Source organism: Ciconia boyciana, chromosome 4, assembly GCF_034638445.1.
Source record: "Ciconia boyciana chromosome 4, ASM3463844v1, whole genome shotgun sequence".
NCBI lineage: Eukaryota > Metazoa > Chordata > Aves > Ciconiiformes > Ciconiidae > Ciconia > Ciconia boyciana.
In genome coordinates, this window is record NC_132937.1 from 24,650,196 (window position 1) to 24,664,659 (window position 14,464).

The following is a 14,464-nucleotide window of genomic DNA, read 5'->3' on the forward strand; positions in this document are numbered from 1 at the left end:
TATGAACCTTCATATTTGCTTGAGATTGCACAGGAAGCCTGAAAGAAGAGGTCTGAGATATGTCCTATTTTGTTTTCAAATAGTGTTATCTCAGATACCAAGAAGAATACAATAGTCTTGTGAAGCCTGTTCTTCTTCAAAGCACATCACGAAGAACTCTGCCAGTGCTTTCCAAAGCAAGCGTAGTCTGTGTTCAGAGCAGGGTTTAAAGAGCACAGTTCTTGTCAACTGGGCCCAGGACAGCTGCATTAAAAAAAAGGGGCCAATCCTTAATTTCACGTGGGTGGAAAAGACAAGCACATCCTTCCCCCAAAGCATAATGCCAAAAATGCTGTTATATACTGTGTGGCAGATAAAAATCATTCTGCTCTGATGTAGTTGCTTCTGCAGTGCTATAAAAAGATATTCTGGAGCTCAGCACCATTTTGCTGAAGCCTTGCTTGCAGGTCCTTTTTGTCCTGCAGAATCCCTTCCTAGACAGCTCCAGTAGCAGCCAAAACTGCTTGTTTATTTATCCCTTTGGAGCTCTCCCTCACCCTTTGCTAATGTTCCATACCTGGTTTCCAATACTTGCAAACTAGAGTTAGTAAGCAGCAGCTAAATTGGGATTACCCTAGTGCCTCACATACTGCTGTGTTTGCCTTGAATTTCTGGCTGCTCCTGGAGCAGAGGTGCTAATTAGACAAATGGGACCTTTCCTGGCTATTCAGGAATTCCTTACTGGTTTTAAAACAGCAGTATGGGTAAAATTGTACACAGACATAGTGACAAGGTCTTCACTGCCAGTTACATGCAATGGACTTTTTACAATACTACCTACATTCTTCCCCTTAATTCCACTAGCTCTATTAGTCAAAATAATGAGCCTTCATCATAGCATTAGTTTTAATCCAAATTATGTCAGCTTTGCTCAGTCAGTGCGACAACTTCAGAGGCTGGTGCTGCAAGATACTAGGAGAGTGTTAGAGACCCTGTTAAAATGAAGTGTAGTTTGCCCAAACAATTAAATGCTAGCTAACCATCCGAATGGCATTTACGTGCTAATAACCATGTTCATATTCCAAATTCCAGTCCCCATGTGTAATCATTCCAACAAAATTGCAACTGATCGCAGCTATACCTAATATGGCATTGAGTTCCAGATTTTGGACCATGGCACTATGCTATGGGCTATTTCTGAATAAAATCTGTCTCATCAGCCAAGTTATAAAACGAACAGAAAGAGTAGTGGCACATTCCACTTCAGTTTATGCAATAACTCTGTTCTTCCTCAATACAATCAACAGTTTCTCAAACCCTCCGCAAGTATTTTACTAACATTTTAAAAACATCAATATACAATTCATAGTAACAAATGACCTAGCTGTTAAGGGCTTGGCAAAAGCCGAATTTTTGACTTGGCTCTCCCAAAGCGGACTGTCCTCAATACAAACAGCAAGTAACTGATGTCTTATTCTCCTGCTTATGTCTAGTGGTGCAGCTACAGGACAACATGCAAAGCCAGATTCTCCTGTCCATTTCTGCTGCTCTACCCTTTTATAGCAACTCACCATGTTTTAGAAAGAAGGAAAGAAAAAGGTTGCATGACTAGACCACCATTTGTTTCTATCCGTGAGCATACGGTGGAAGAGAATAAAGGACCTATTGTTAAAGCAATCTTCGATAATTTAGTTCTACCACGGCATCTGTTGTAGCATTCTTATTTGATGTTGGGCACATCACTAACACAAAACCTCATAAGTGACCCCTGATAACATATTACTTTTTCTTTTTTATCTATATCTAACCTGCAGTGAAAGCTGGCAGGAGCTGAACATACAAAAACTTGTGATTTTACATTCCCAGGGAAAGTATAAATGAACTTTCTGATACTTTATAGTAAATATCTCAAAGCAGTGAACACATCTGATTTTAATCTCTCTGTACTCAGAGTTATAATATGTAAAATAGGGTAATACTATCACCTTAGCCACTTTAGCTTTGTGAAAAATACATGCGTTTTTGTGAAAGTCACACTGATGAGCACAGAAGAACTCAGGAAGAACTACATATGTTTGTTCTCAAAATAAAAAACATCTTATCTTTGAACAAAACATGGGTCCACACAGCAATGAGAAACAGTTGAAATAGAAACAAGTAAGTCTCATAAGGAACACCTGAAAGGAATCAATACAAAAAGCATTTATGACTAAGTCTTTTAAAGATCTCATACCACGTGCAACCTTCATTCCATACTTGAGGTTGTAACAGCACCACTGCAGCAGGCATTTCTCAACCTTAATGCCGTTATAGTAGATTTCTTTAATAAAAACCATGTAACAACTCAATTTGCTGTTGGTTCTTCCCACATATGGCCACCTTTTGCAGACGTGATATATCTGACAAGTGCACTATGTTCACTGCTCCAAAGTATCTCCCCACAGCATGTTCACCAATAATAAAGAGCATACAGCAGCATGTATTGTATCAGGTGGCATAGAGTGACAACTGTTAAAAAAAAAAGGGGGGGAAGAAAAGAAACCACATACAGAATCCACCACCAACAGTGCTTCAATGCAAATGTTTCTAATTCTCAGTAACAGAATTAATGCGTTGCAGGGAAGTGAGGCTCTACATACGACTTCCCAGTATCTGCTATTCACACACACATGAAATCAGCAAAATCTTATTTTTAAAAGCTAAAAAGGATGCAGGAGACTGAGTCTGTTTCCTAGAGACTGAACCTTACTTTGAATAAACATCCAGACATAACTAGGCATACATGATCTAAAACAAACTTCCAGATACAATAATTGTTTGGGAGAAAAAATATTTTTGTTGCTATTTTGTATCTGTTCTTCTCTTAATTAATTTTGCATGTAATCAGCATGCATGTATTCCTGGAGCCTGAGGAGAGTTTTTTTTTTCTTAAGTTTTTCTAGGGCAATTAACAGCTTTCAATAAACCTCTCCTGAAGAAGAAAAATGAAGCAGTTCTTTTGTACCCTTCCGATTCACCTACAGTTCTTTAATTCAGTTTACTTTGAAACAATCAGAACCAGGAGAGTCCTAAAAAAGAGTTTCAATCAAAGAAAAGCTGCTATAAAAAGAAACAGATTTATCAACTGTTGTATTGTTCCAGATCACGTCATTCCCTGCACTTTTTCTTTGTGCACAGCCTTCCAGTGCTCAGACTGTGTACTGTACCATCTAACTATACACAGCATGCAAGTCTTGGTCCAAGACAGCTTTCTCCTCTCCCGGTAGTGCTAATGACTGGCTGTGAGGCTCAGGCAAGCCACTTCGGTACAAATTTACTACCTATAAGAAAGACAGCACTTCTCAACCTCACACCAAAGGAAAATTAAGAGGAATAAACAGCAGAGATGGATAAAGTGTTCTCAGTGAAAGAAACAGACTGAGTATCTTCAGATTTCAGATGCAATTCTAAGCCTCAAACCAGCTTCCTCTGACTGTCTGGTGACGTTGGTAATGAGTCAGATGCAAATGAAACATGGCTTACGGACTGGAAAAAAGGCTTCTGTTAACATCCTTCAGCAACAGCCTAATCAAATTTTTAGTCGCACATAGTTGTGGAAAAAGCTTAGAGAAACTGCCTTCAATGAAAATTTGCCTTTGGCAAAGAAAAATATAAGCTCAGAAGGAAAAAACCCATCTGGGTCACTCATTTAAACACTGTAGAAGCAGGAGGAATATCTGCATGAACTGCCACCTTGTACCTACAGCAACAAGAAAGTTGCAAAGCCCATTGAAAATAAGACATTACTCGTTTTTAATGGTCTTTCTAAAGAAGAAATGGGTACATTTTGTATCAGTGGAGATTCTGTCTCAATCCTAACCAGGGAAAAGGAAAGAGTAAGTTTCATTCAGCAGCACAGTCATCCAACAGATCATTATAACCAGCTATCAGATACACAGAAACCCCAGATTTGCCAGAAGTAGCAGGGAAATGATGCATATTTGGTCTATCCTATAGTATGGCCAACAGCATCCAAGGTCTGTTTATAATGTGCAGTGTGGACGTATTTGGGATTGTAAACTGAATATCTATCTAGAAATAACACAGCTCTGAAGAAAGAATGAAAGAACTTGAATATAATCTGTGCCAGTAAGCATTATCTTTAGGTGTCTGGCTAAAACTGTGAAGATTAAACTAATCCCCAACTGTGGGATTAGGACAGATCTTCCTCACATCAAACTATCAGGGACTACGAGACAGGAACCAGCACCACCCTCTGCAACATGGCACGATTTACTTACCAGAATCCTCTGGATATACCAAATGAGTTCCTGCCACTTACGGGACTTCAGGCATTTAAGGTGCCCTTAGTCTCCTCTCTTCATTATTAACAGCGTGCGAAAGTTTAGTTCCCTCATGTTAAACACTGTCAAAACACAGCTAACTGGGTGAAATTTAATGTGAGATTTTGATATCTCAATTCAAATAGATAAGAAGTCTTACACTGTATTATCTTGTTAGGCCATATGAGTTAATTGGTATCACTTTGAGACAACAACAACAAAATCTCTCTCCACCACTGCAGTTTCACTGTCATTTCAATAAATAGTTTCACAGCCAGTTGCATGCATGGTTTTGAAAATAATAATTCTGAAATTGCTAAACCTGAAGTAGTAGGCTGGATTCATCCATGTAGGACCTAAACTCTGAGCTCTTCAATTTCATTTTTTGTGCTTAAGCAGGCTGCCTCACCAGAGGCACACTAGGGACTGTGTTTTCATGACTGTACAAGCTGTATACGTGCATGCTCGCAAATCCAATAAATTATACAGCCATGTATTTAACAAGGTATAATATATTTTCCTGTAAACAGAGGAAGAGTTTACTCAAATTAACAAAAGAACTCAGAATAATAGTCAAGTCCGTCTGCTTACCACGCTTGAACTTTAGTATTTGTTTAGAAGCACTGCTCAGATGTAACTTGCCTAACAATATAATCCACAGTTCAAACATAACACAGCTGAAATTTAAATGCAACATGAAGCTAGTATCTGTGCTGGTTTGCTTAAAAAGCTTCAGACAGGGGTAAAAATACTCACAAGTAAGATTTGTTTCAACAATACACATGAATTACTGAGTACCATACCAACACCAACAATGTTATCTTTACCAAAGTGATACAAAAGTAAGACTTTGACTCAGTCTCCATTGACTCAAAAGTGGATAGTACAAAAGCACTTTTCTCCATACCAGAAAAGGCAAATATGTAAGTCTATTCTATACCAGACTTACCAGCATGGCATTAACTGACACTAAGTCCCCAGAACAGCCTGGACAGATTTTCAGTGACAGAAACACCAGTTAGGATTCTAAGGTGTTTGTTTACAAAAAAAACACAAGACCTTGCACATCATCCATCTTGTTTTTATTACTGTACTGTCTCATACTGCTTTTCCTGAGCATGCGCAGCACCACCTACTTTTAGTCAGGGATTTTTTGTCATGGGGTTGTTTGTGTTTGGGTTTTTTTGTTTGGGTTGGGTTTTTTTGGTTTGGTTTGGGTTTTTTGTTTTTTGGGCTTTTTTTTTGGGGGGGGGGGGCAGAGGGTTTAAATGGCTACACCTTCCTCTTCATTTCCATAGAGGGAGTGGGTACCTTCCCCAAAAAAGAGCAGGGACTGAATGCTATCTTGTCTACAATGAGTACAGATGAAGGAAAGAGCAAAACCTTCCGGTTCCTCACCCTGCTCTGGTTCCCCAAACTCTGCATGTTTTAAGGATCAGGCACCATGTAGTGCTAAGGAATCTACAGTTACCACTACAGAAACAGTCTCATTTCCCAATTTGATTACATCTGTACAGCTCCTGATTTTGTAGGTTCAGAAAAAAACCTTGAGCTGAAGGCTGAAAGATCAAGTTCTTTACCTCTGAGATGTTAATAACATGTTTACATTCAGAAAGCTTGGAGATCTTTCTTTGAAAGCAAATAAAAAAAGCAAACACAGGATTAAGTTTTAAGACCCATGTGGTCTATCCCAGGGAAGGGCTGTACAATGAGTATTCTCTCAGCTCAGCAGCTTTGAATACTTCAGATGGAATCACACAGCCAATTTAGTCACGTATTTATGCAGATGTACCACAGATTTAAGCATTTAATTCTAGATGGTAGAGATCCAAGGCTAAAATAAGCTCTGCATTTCCTGGATGTGCCAGGAAGAAATTAAAACCTCAAGTTGAGCCTTGAAATGGGTCACCTACTCACTGAGCAAAATATTCTCACAAGTAGGCTGTAACACAAAAGATGAACATTATTTCCCAAAATCATTGCCACGATCACAATTAACTTCGCATTGCCTTCACTAGAATCTAGGTCTGCAGCTGAGCTGCAGGTGAGATGTTAGTATATAGGAGCTTTCAGGGTTAGATACAGAAAGTAAGCAGACTAAATCCTTTTGTGAGACTGTGGTAGGATTTTACAGACCCAGCTTAACAAATAGGATTCAGACAGGTTCTTATCTTCAGATATCTGGTCTCCCTCTTTTCCCTTCAGCACAGCTGAATGGAAATACCCATTGGAATAAGTTTTGCCAGAACATGATGGGTTTTTAAGCAGTCACCACTTTGAAAAGTAGGTAATGTCTTGAACCCGCCAAACTATTAATATCTGTTTCACTGTGCATTACAGACACCTTTGAAATAAAATTCATTACTTCTGTCTGTCACTAATGGGGCACTGTCAATGCAGAGAAGTGAGTACTGTTGAAAACTCTGCATTAGTCAGTAGTTTCAAGTACATCATATGACAGCAATAGATATTGTACACAATAAGAACATATCAAAGACAGGGTGACCACACACCACCAAACATATGTATTTTTCAGGTGCTTACTTTCACAGGAGAAGGGAAGAGTGGGTAGGTTTGGAGCTGCCACACCAAAGAAAGGGAAATGCAATTGCTGATGACTGCAGGGACAGTCTGTGCCCCTGCAAGCACATTCTGCAAGGAGAAGATACTTGAAAACTCAGATCTGACAGGTATTTTAAAAGAAAAAAAAAAAAAAGCTGTACGGAATTTCAAGCATGCTTCAGCTGGAAGATCCACTCTTCTCATACATACCATCTCCATGCAAGCGAAAGGGCATTCACCAGTTTTCCTAAGCTCAGCACACACAAGAGGACTATGACTGGGGGGAAAAAACCAAACAAACAACTGTGAGACGTAATCTATAAAAATGGTTGAGAGATTAGGGTTTCTCCAGATTAATTTTTACTTTTTCTTTTACCACAAGAAAAATAATAAAAAGGAGCTTCTTTGAAGACCATATGCAGGAAGGCCAGCTGTGTCAGTTACGCACATCCTTCCACTTTCTCTAAAAAGAAGACCTATGATTTCAAACACATTCCTATGTACTGCCAGGTGTGGAAAACCCTTTAGCTCAGAGTCGCACTGAAAAGGCCATTTCAATTTCATTTATTACTTTCACACACCAGAGCTGCGAAACAGGCAAACAACACAGAGGGACTTTATTTAAGTTTTTAAACAGAAATGCTTATTCAAGTCAGGCTCGTGCAGAACTAAAGGTCCACACCACCTTTACATTCACTTAAGCAACCAGAGTCATCAGATGATAACTTAGCAGCTGTTGGTAACAAGAACAGATCTTGATATCTGGTTATTTAATATACTTCTACATTTCAGTAAGCTCCCTCTCAATTGAGACATGTAATGGGGCCTGTATTTAGTTACAGCACTGCATGAGGCAGTAATGGGGTAAAACACCACAGTCAGTGCTGAATTCACCTTGTCCAGGACAGGACAGATCTGTTTGGGCTGCTGTCAAGAGGTGGAGTTTGCTGGAGCTGACCTTTCTGGTACTGAGTTAGTCTAATCCTTGCTTGTACATCTTCATGTTCCACCGCATTACAAAGCGAAGATGTAAGCAAAGACAGCCGAATACCCAGGCAAGCCTGGAGACAGACGAGTTGCTATACGATCTCTTTGCTACTCTCCTTTGATTACTCCATACTTAACAGAAGGCCACTCAGCCCTCTTGTGCACCTGAGTTGCATCTAAACAGTCCTGCCTACCACCCCTGTGCAACTCTTCATTCTTGGTATATCGTTACAGAGTCTGTTCTCTTCGTTACAGCTGCATCACATGAAATAATCCTTGAACAAAGCAGACTTACACCTGTTATATCGAGAGCAAAAATTGGCCCTCCATGGTGAAAGCCAGTATCTTCTACTACACGTTTAGAGGCAATTCCCTCTTTATTAAAAAAAAGTAAGACTATAACATAAAAGCAGGAATAAAAATAGTTTCTAAAAAATAAAAGCATTTATAAACAGAGCAGGAATTCATACTTCTAGTCATTTGACATCCATTTCTTCAATCTGTGGATATCTCCACACAATACATATTAAACAACCTGGTAGGAGGCATTGATGTGAAGATCAAAACCACAAAAGAATACACAGTGCCTACCTCTAATAATTTAAGATAAGGCACAACAGGTTCATGTAACATTTTATAGGAGAACAGAGAGGAGTGAGGGACAACAGTGTTCCAAAATTAACTCTCATTTTTGCTGTTAGCTATTGCTGACTTTGATTGCCACAGATCATTAACAAGTTCTTAGACCAAATGAAAAGCAGTCAGAAATAAAATGAGAAAAAACAACCCTGGGGTTATACTTGAAATGAGAAAAATGCACATATTTTTAACCAGATGGTTTTCCCTCTGAGTTATAAGCTTTTATAATATTATGCAGAGTAATTATTTCATGAGTATTACTACTCTCTTGCTTGAACACGTTTTTAAATTCTAAGAAAACCTAACTGCTGCATCACCTGCAGCAGAGACTTTCAGGAAATGTTAAGAATCGGTATACTGGTCCCTCCAGTGTCAACCTGTTTATTGACCAGCAGCACAAAGCTGAAAACCCAATCAACTGTGCCATGGGCTCACACATACTCAATGAAGTCAAATATTTGTCAAGATAATTTGCTTTGGTTGGGATGGAGAAAAGAAAGGAAAACAGCCAGGATTATGAAAAAGGCAAAAAAGCACCATTTTGTCCAGAGGAGATGTGAAATTATGGAGCCGCAGCCTAGACAAAATGTCTCATTAAACCAGACAATGGGTAGGGATTCAGAGTACCCTTGTAAGAGCCTCTGGGTGTGACATAAACCTGAAGTAAGAGCAGACTAGCAGATGGAAAAATCCTGGCTGTAGTAACTTCATTCTTTTCCGAACGTGCAGACTTACCCCATCCCTAAGTCAGGGATAACACCATAGACTCCCTCCACCAAACTTTAGGCACTCGAATGAAACACCTCTTGAAGTTATTAATGAAAGATAAACATGACCTGTGCTAGATAAGGCCTTTACAAAGCTATGAAGCACCAATAACCACAGGTAAGAGCTCAGTTGCCAAAGGACCCTTTTAGAGGTCTTTAGAAAAATTACTCCAACCTTTAGCAGGCTGGACCACCCTCCTGAGCAGCCATGCTCCCACTTCAAGTTCCATAGGAATGGATCTTGAATATTAATGGATATATGAATGGATCCATATGAATGATCCATCCAGATCCATTCATATGGATCCATTCATATTCATATGAATTGAATTTTATATCATATTCATATCCATGCATTTTAGATCCATTCATTCATATGAATGGATCCATATGAACGGATCTAAAATAAATCCATATGAATTCAGTTCTAAGAGCACTGGTTTGAAGCATGAACAAAACTAAAATCGGTGTCCATACATCTCTCCAAATGCACCTGTTTTCATTCAGACTCTCCTTAAAATGCTGCCAACCAAATCAGCAATATAAAACCATCAGACAGTTTCCCGTCCTACTTAAGCAGTCCACAGGAAAGCATAGTTAACATCTGTGACTTGATTTCTTTCAAAACAAAGACAGGACATCAGCCCTCATCAAAATGCCATATGGTGGTGCCAACCTATGTTTCATGTCTTTCTGAGAACCGGTTTCTCAGAAACAGGGGAGCACAAATATTTGGCTTTCTAATTCATAGCAAAGAATTATTTTACGAGGCATTTCAGTAAATGAGTGTAGCATATCAAATAACGTTTCTAAAAAGTACAAGAGCAAGTTGCTATGTATTTTTCAGCAATAATTAACTGACCATCAACTTTGCAAATGCCACTTACTTTCTTTCATATGAGAACTGCTTTCTCTCTCGTTCCAACATGCAACAGCCTGACAGAACACAACTGCAAACAGCTTTCCAGATCATTGTCCTTGGACTCAAGTACAAGCTGTATTAATGTTCTTTTCCCCAGTGTTAAATGTTTTTGATAGCTAAGAGAAAGGCTCCATAGTGTAAGAGGTAGTTGCTAGATGAGGGCATCCCACTGTGGGCTGTATTTGGCACTTCTTTCCTATAATGTGAAAGCATGACACCCATTAGTATAATTGGGATTTACAAGCCTGCACAATGAAGCAAAACTTATAAAAGACCCAAGACAGTGAACATAAGCTATCATCAACAGGGATGAATTTGACGCATAAGCCATAATGCCACTACTACAGCGTTTCTGGCTTTCATGAAAAACAAAATTCTTAGTATTGTTTGGTATTCATATAGTTCATCTATTTCGTGCTTTTATCTCATTAGTTTTAAAAGTGAAAAGCCCAAATAAACAAAGTAATCCTAAAACATCATACAGCCTCACATTAATTAAAAAAAAAAAAAAATCTTTGAAAGGGAGAAATTGATGGAATAAAACCTGCAGGGAGACAGATGTGCAGGTCTTCATTTCTTTGGCTTTCTTGTTAGCTGTTTTAAAGGATCAACCCTATGAGGACGGCACACTTTGAATAACTTATTTTCTTTGAACTATACTTGTGAAATAATATTTTTAAAAGAGTCTATTTCTTTTTAATGCTGCTCAAAAGCAGGTAAATCTAAGCCATGGTTCTGCATCTGTCCAGTAGAACTTGGCTTCTCTCATGTCCAAACTGAGTTCAAACACAATGGCTTATCTGCCCGAAAAGCTGCCCACATACTGCTGTGTTATTTTAACTCATACTGTCCTTGCAATCTTATCCTAATACACTGCAACTACCATACATCTGTTTACATTCATGAACAAGTCATGCTACCTGACTAGCCAAAAGCAAGGACTGGGATTTACAAGTTTCCCCTAGGAGTATCCTCAAGCAAAATGAACAGCTGCTCAGGTCAGCAGAGAGGAAGAGTTAAAGAATTCAGTTGAGGTAGACATCTACCTTGTCTATATCCTTTCTAGCCTTCAGACTGTGATTACGAAGCCAGTGAAACACAAATATAACATACCTATTGGAAATGAAACTACAAATGTAACTTCTGGTCTGTTATTAAATGGAGATGATGGAACTGTTGACACACAGAAGACACCCAGGAAAAACAAAAAAAAGCCACAATTGTTTATCAAAATGTTCTTGTTTTGTACATGGGAAGACAGACTTGCAATGTAGTCATACTATTTCTACTTCAAAAATAACTAAGGAAGATGTTAAAGAACAACTCCTAACCCTTGGCACTTTTAGGGCCAGCAAGTTTTGATAACTTGTATCCAAGAGTTGTAAAAGGGAAGGTCAAGAACTGTGTGGGAATTTCACAGTGTTGTTCATCAAATTTTGGAACAAGAGAAATTCTCCCAAGAACTAACAAAGTCAGTGCTGGGATAGTATCTACTGAGGGCACACAGCACAACACAGGACATCACAGTCATGTCAGCTTGACATGATTCAAGGTGGGCAGGGAGGGAAAGAAGGAAGGACAGCTGATATTAACCAGACTAGTAAAGAGCTAACAGCAGGAAATATGGCCAAAGCCAACTTTATAAACAACAGATCCTATCTAATGAGATTACAATTTTTACATTTTCTAATCAGATTTCCTAATGAGATTACAAGTTTGACCAGTGAAAGATACAGTATGACACATTTAGGCTTTGTAAGGCATGTATCTTGGCACGTTTTGATGAAGAATGATTTAAAAGAAAATCAATGCTATACACGTTTCACTGATTCAAAACCTGGCCAACTGAGAGAGCTTAAGATACAATTATAAATGAGGAGCCATTATCAAGCAGGTACATTTCTACCAAAACCCTCCAGAGGTATCAATTTTGCCCCTCCGGGACTGAACTTTCTTACAAAGATTTGAAAGATGACATGAAAACGTTGCTGGTGCCGTCTGTAGATAATACAAAGACTGAGGGAATCCGGAGGACAGGTAACAGACACGCAACCACCATTTGTAGTCTGAGCTCCAGGAAACAGCACAAATTTCTCCTATGTTCAAACAAAAAGTCACATAACAGAGAAATTAAGCCTCAGGAAACAAGGCTGTAGTCTGCAAAGCAGCAACTCTGAGACGCTTGGTGTCACCTTAGAGTGGCTGAACACTAGCTCTTAACAGACCTCTGCAGTCAAAAGGGTTAACACAATCTTGGGAGACACACAACAGGATCTCGGAATCTCTCCTGGCACTGCCATCTATTGCTGCAGGGGCCTGCTTAAGTCTCTGCCAACTCTGATTTGCCTGAGCAATAAGTTTACTCTACTTTCACCAATATCCAGGCTTCTCTCAGCACAGAAAAGCTTTGCTAGAAAGCAGGTACCAGGCTAGTAGTGCTTTCTTTTTTCAGAGCTGCCACACCAAATGACAAGAAAAAGTGTACACTTCAAAATTACATGTTGCTACCTACCATCATACAGTAAGCAATATGACAGTTCATATTTTTCTCTATGGTCTTTTTGTCTTCAGCTGCCTGTACAGTTAGACCCTTACTTACGCAAGCTTTACTTCGTACAACCTCATTATTCTTCCATCTGCCAGTGCCAGTTTGCTCACATCAGCAGGCTAGGTTATGTTTCCTCAGAAATGAAGAAAAATACATCTTTCTCTGTGGCACAGCAGCTGCCATTGCTTTACCCTTCTCTCAGTCTTTGTATTTTGGCAAACCCAATGCAGCATTTATCTTTCTCTGCAAAGGCACACACCAGCTCCTGAAAATCAATGACCCAAACTGTTTAAACCTGTCCTCATTATCAGCCCTTCAATTACGATGCATTGACGTGTGTTTCTGAAGTGACAAGCACTTAGTATTTTTAGGACAGAGTACAGTGGGCAGAGTAAGAGGAAGGCACGTGTGGCAGGTCAGGAAAATATCCTATGAATTTCAAATCAGGCTCAAGTCAGCCCAGTCCTAAGGACATGAACTTGCTATTTTTCCCAGTAAACTCAAAACCATTGCCATGCTTACAGGAACAGTCTACATATAAAACAAACTGCTTGAAAATTAACTTTGATCAGATTTCCAGGGGATTCTTCCCAATGCCTGCTGCCTTTCCTATGGGCTCGTTATTTCAATAAACATCAGCTGTGGCCTGCTACAGTTTTCTGTATGCAGAGAGATTCTGTTTTCTACCTCAAACTGAACAATATATACCAGATTAAAAGAAAACCAAAAACAATAACAACAAAAAAACCTCCAACCATTGTGGATGTGAACTCCATGTTCTGGGTAGGATGCAGTAATTAAAACAGCAAACTGTCTGCTCTGATAACAGAAGTGGGAAGTGTGCTGGTCTTGCATTCTCATGGCAGGCATCCACTTTCCACAGCCACATATGCCTCGTGAACCACAGCAATACGAAACAGTCTCAACTGCAGCAAGCAGACTTCCAGCATTCACATGTACCACCTTCACTGGTAATCTGCACCCCCCCACTCACAGCATCAGGATACCATTCCTAAATGTCCCACTTTCTGCTCCATCCCATCCCTGGCTTCTCCTGCCTGTCTCTTCTAGTTCTTACAGAGCTTATCAGACACACTTCCTGATTTCTCTCATGGGTTTGAAAACTTTCCTGTACCTTTACTTCTATCATTAGTAGTCACACAGACAAGTAGTACACTTCAAATTTTCTACTAAGCATCAACTCCAGTTTCAAATGGTACTGAACCATATTTAATAGGGGCAACTAGATACCAACACTACTTCTGCATACAGTTCTTGACAAGACGACAAAAGTAACCCGAGCTATGTTGAAAATCCTGAAGTGATACTCTTCAGTAAAATGCTTAGTCAGATTGTAGACCCTGCCCTCGTGTGACAACTGTGTTGTCTAATAATCCTACAAAATGGAAAAATTATTTAGAAGCACTACATTCTTGCTTCATTATACACAAGGAAATCTGTATCAACATGCAGCCAAAGATCTAAAGTTGCTCTGAGCATATGAAAACATTCAACATCACACTCTGGTGTTTACCCTTTTCTTGGCTGTGCAACAAGAGCAGAATTTGGCCCTTAGCTGTGACTGACTTTTGCAAATATTCTTATGAGTTTTTATGGCTCAGAAAATGTTGTTTTGCTTATGACAAAAATCCCTGCTCTTCTCATACTCCAAAACCCCCTGGAGATACTATGCCAAACTGTTGCTGTACTACTGTTTAACTAGCCCTTGTACAGAGTA

At 39.3% G+C, this 14,464-nt stretch overlaps 1 protein-coding gene across 5 annotated transcripts in view; it reads right to left on the bottom strand.

Moving 5' to 3' along the window:
• ADAMTS12 (ADAM metallopeptidase with thrombospondin type 1 motif 12) overlaps positions 1 to 14,464 on the bottom strand; it is a 175,179-nt gene that overhangs the window by 132,554 nt on the left and 28,161 nt on the right. For 3 of the 5 annotated variants that reach the window (XM_072860965.1, XM_072860962.1, XM_072860963.1), the window contains one exon: positions 10,144 to 10,374. The exons of the other annotated variants lie outside the window; for them this stretch is intronic. The gene's annotated coding sequence lies outside the window, so the exon portion shown is untranslated. The remainder of the gene's footprint in view (positions 1 to 10,143; positions 10,375 to 14,464) is intronic. 5 annotated transcript variants of the gene reach the window in all.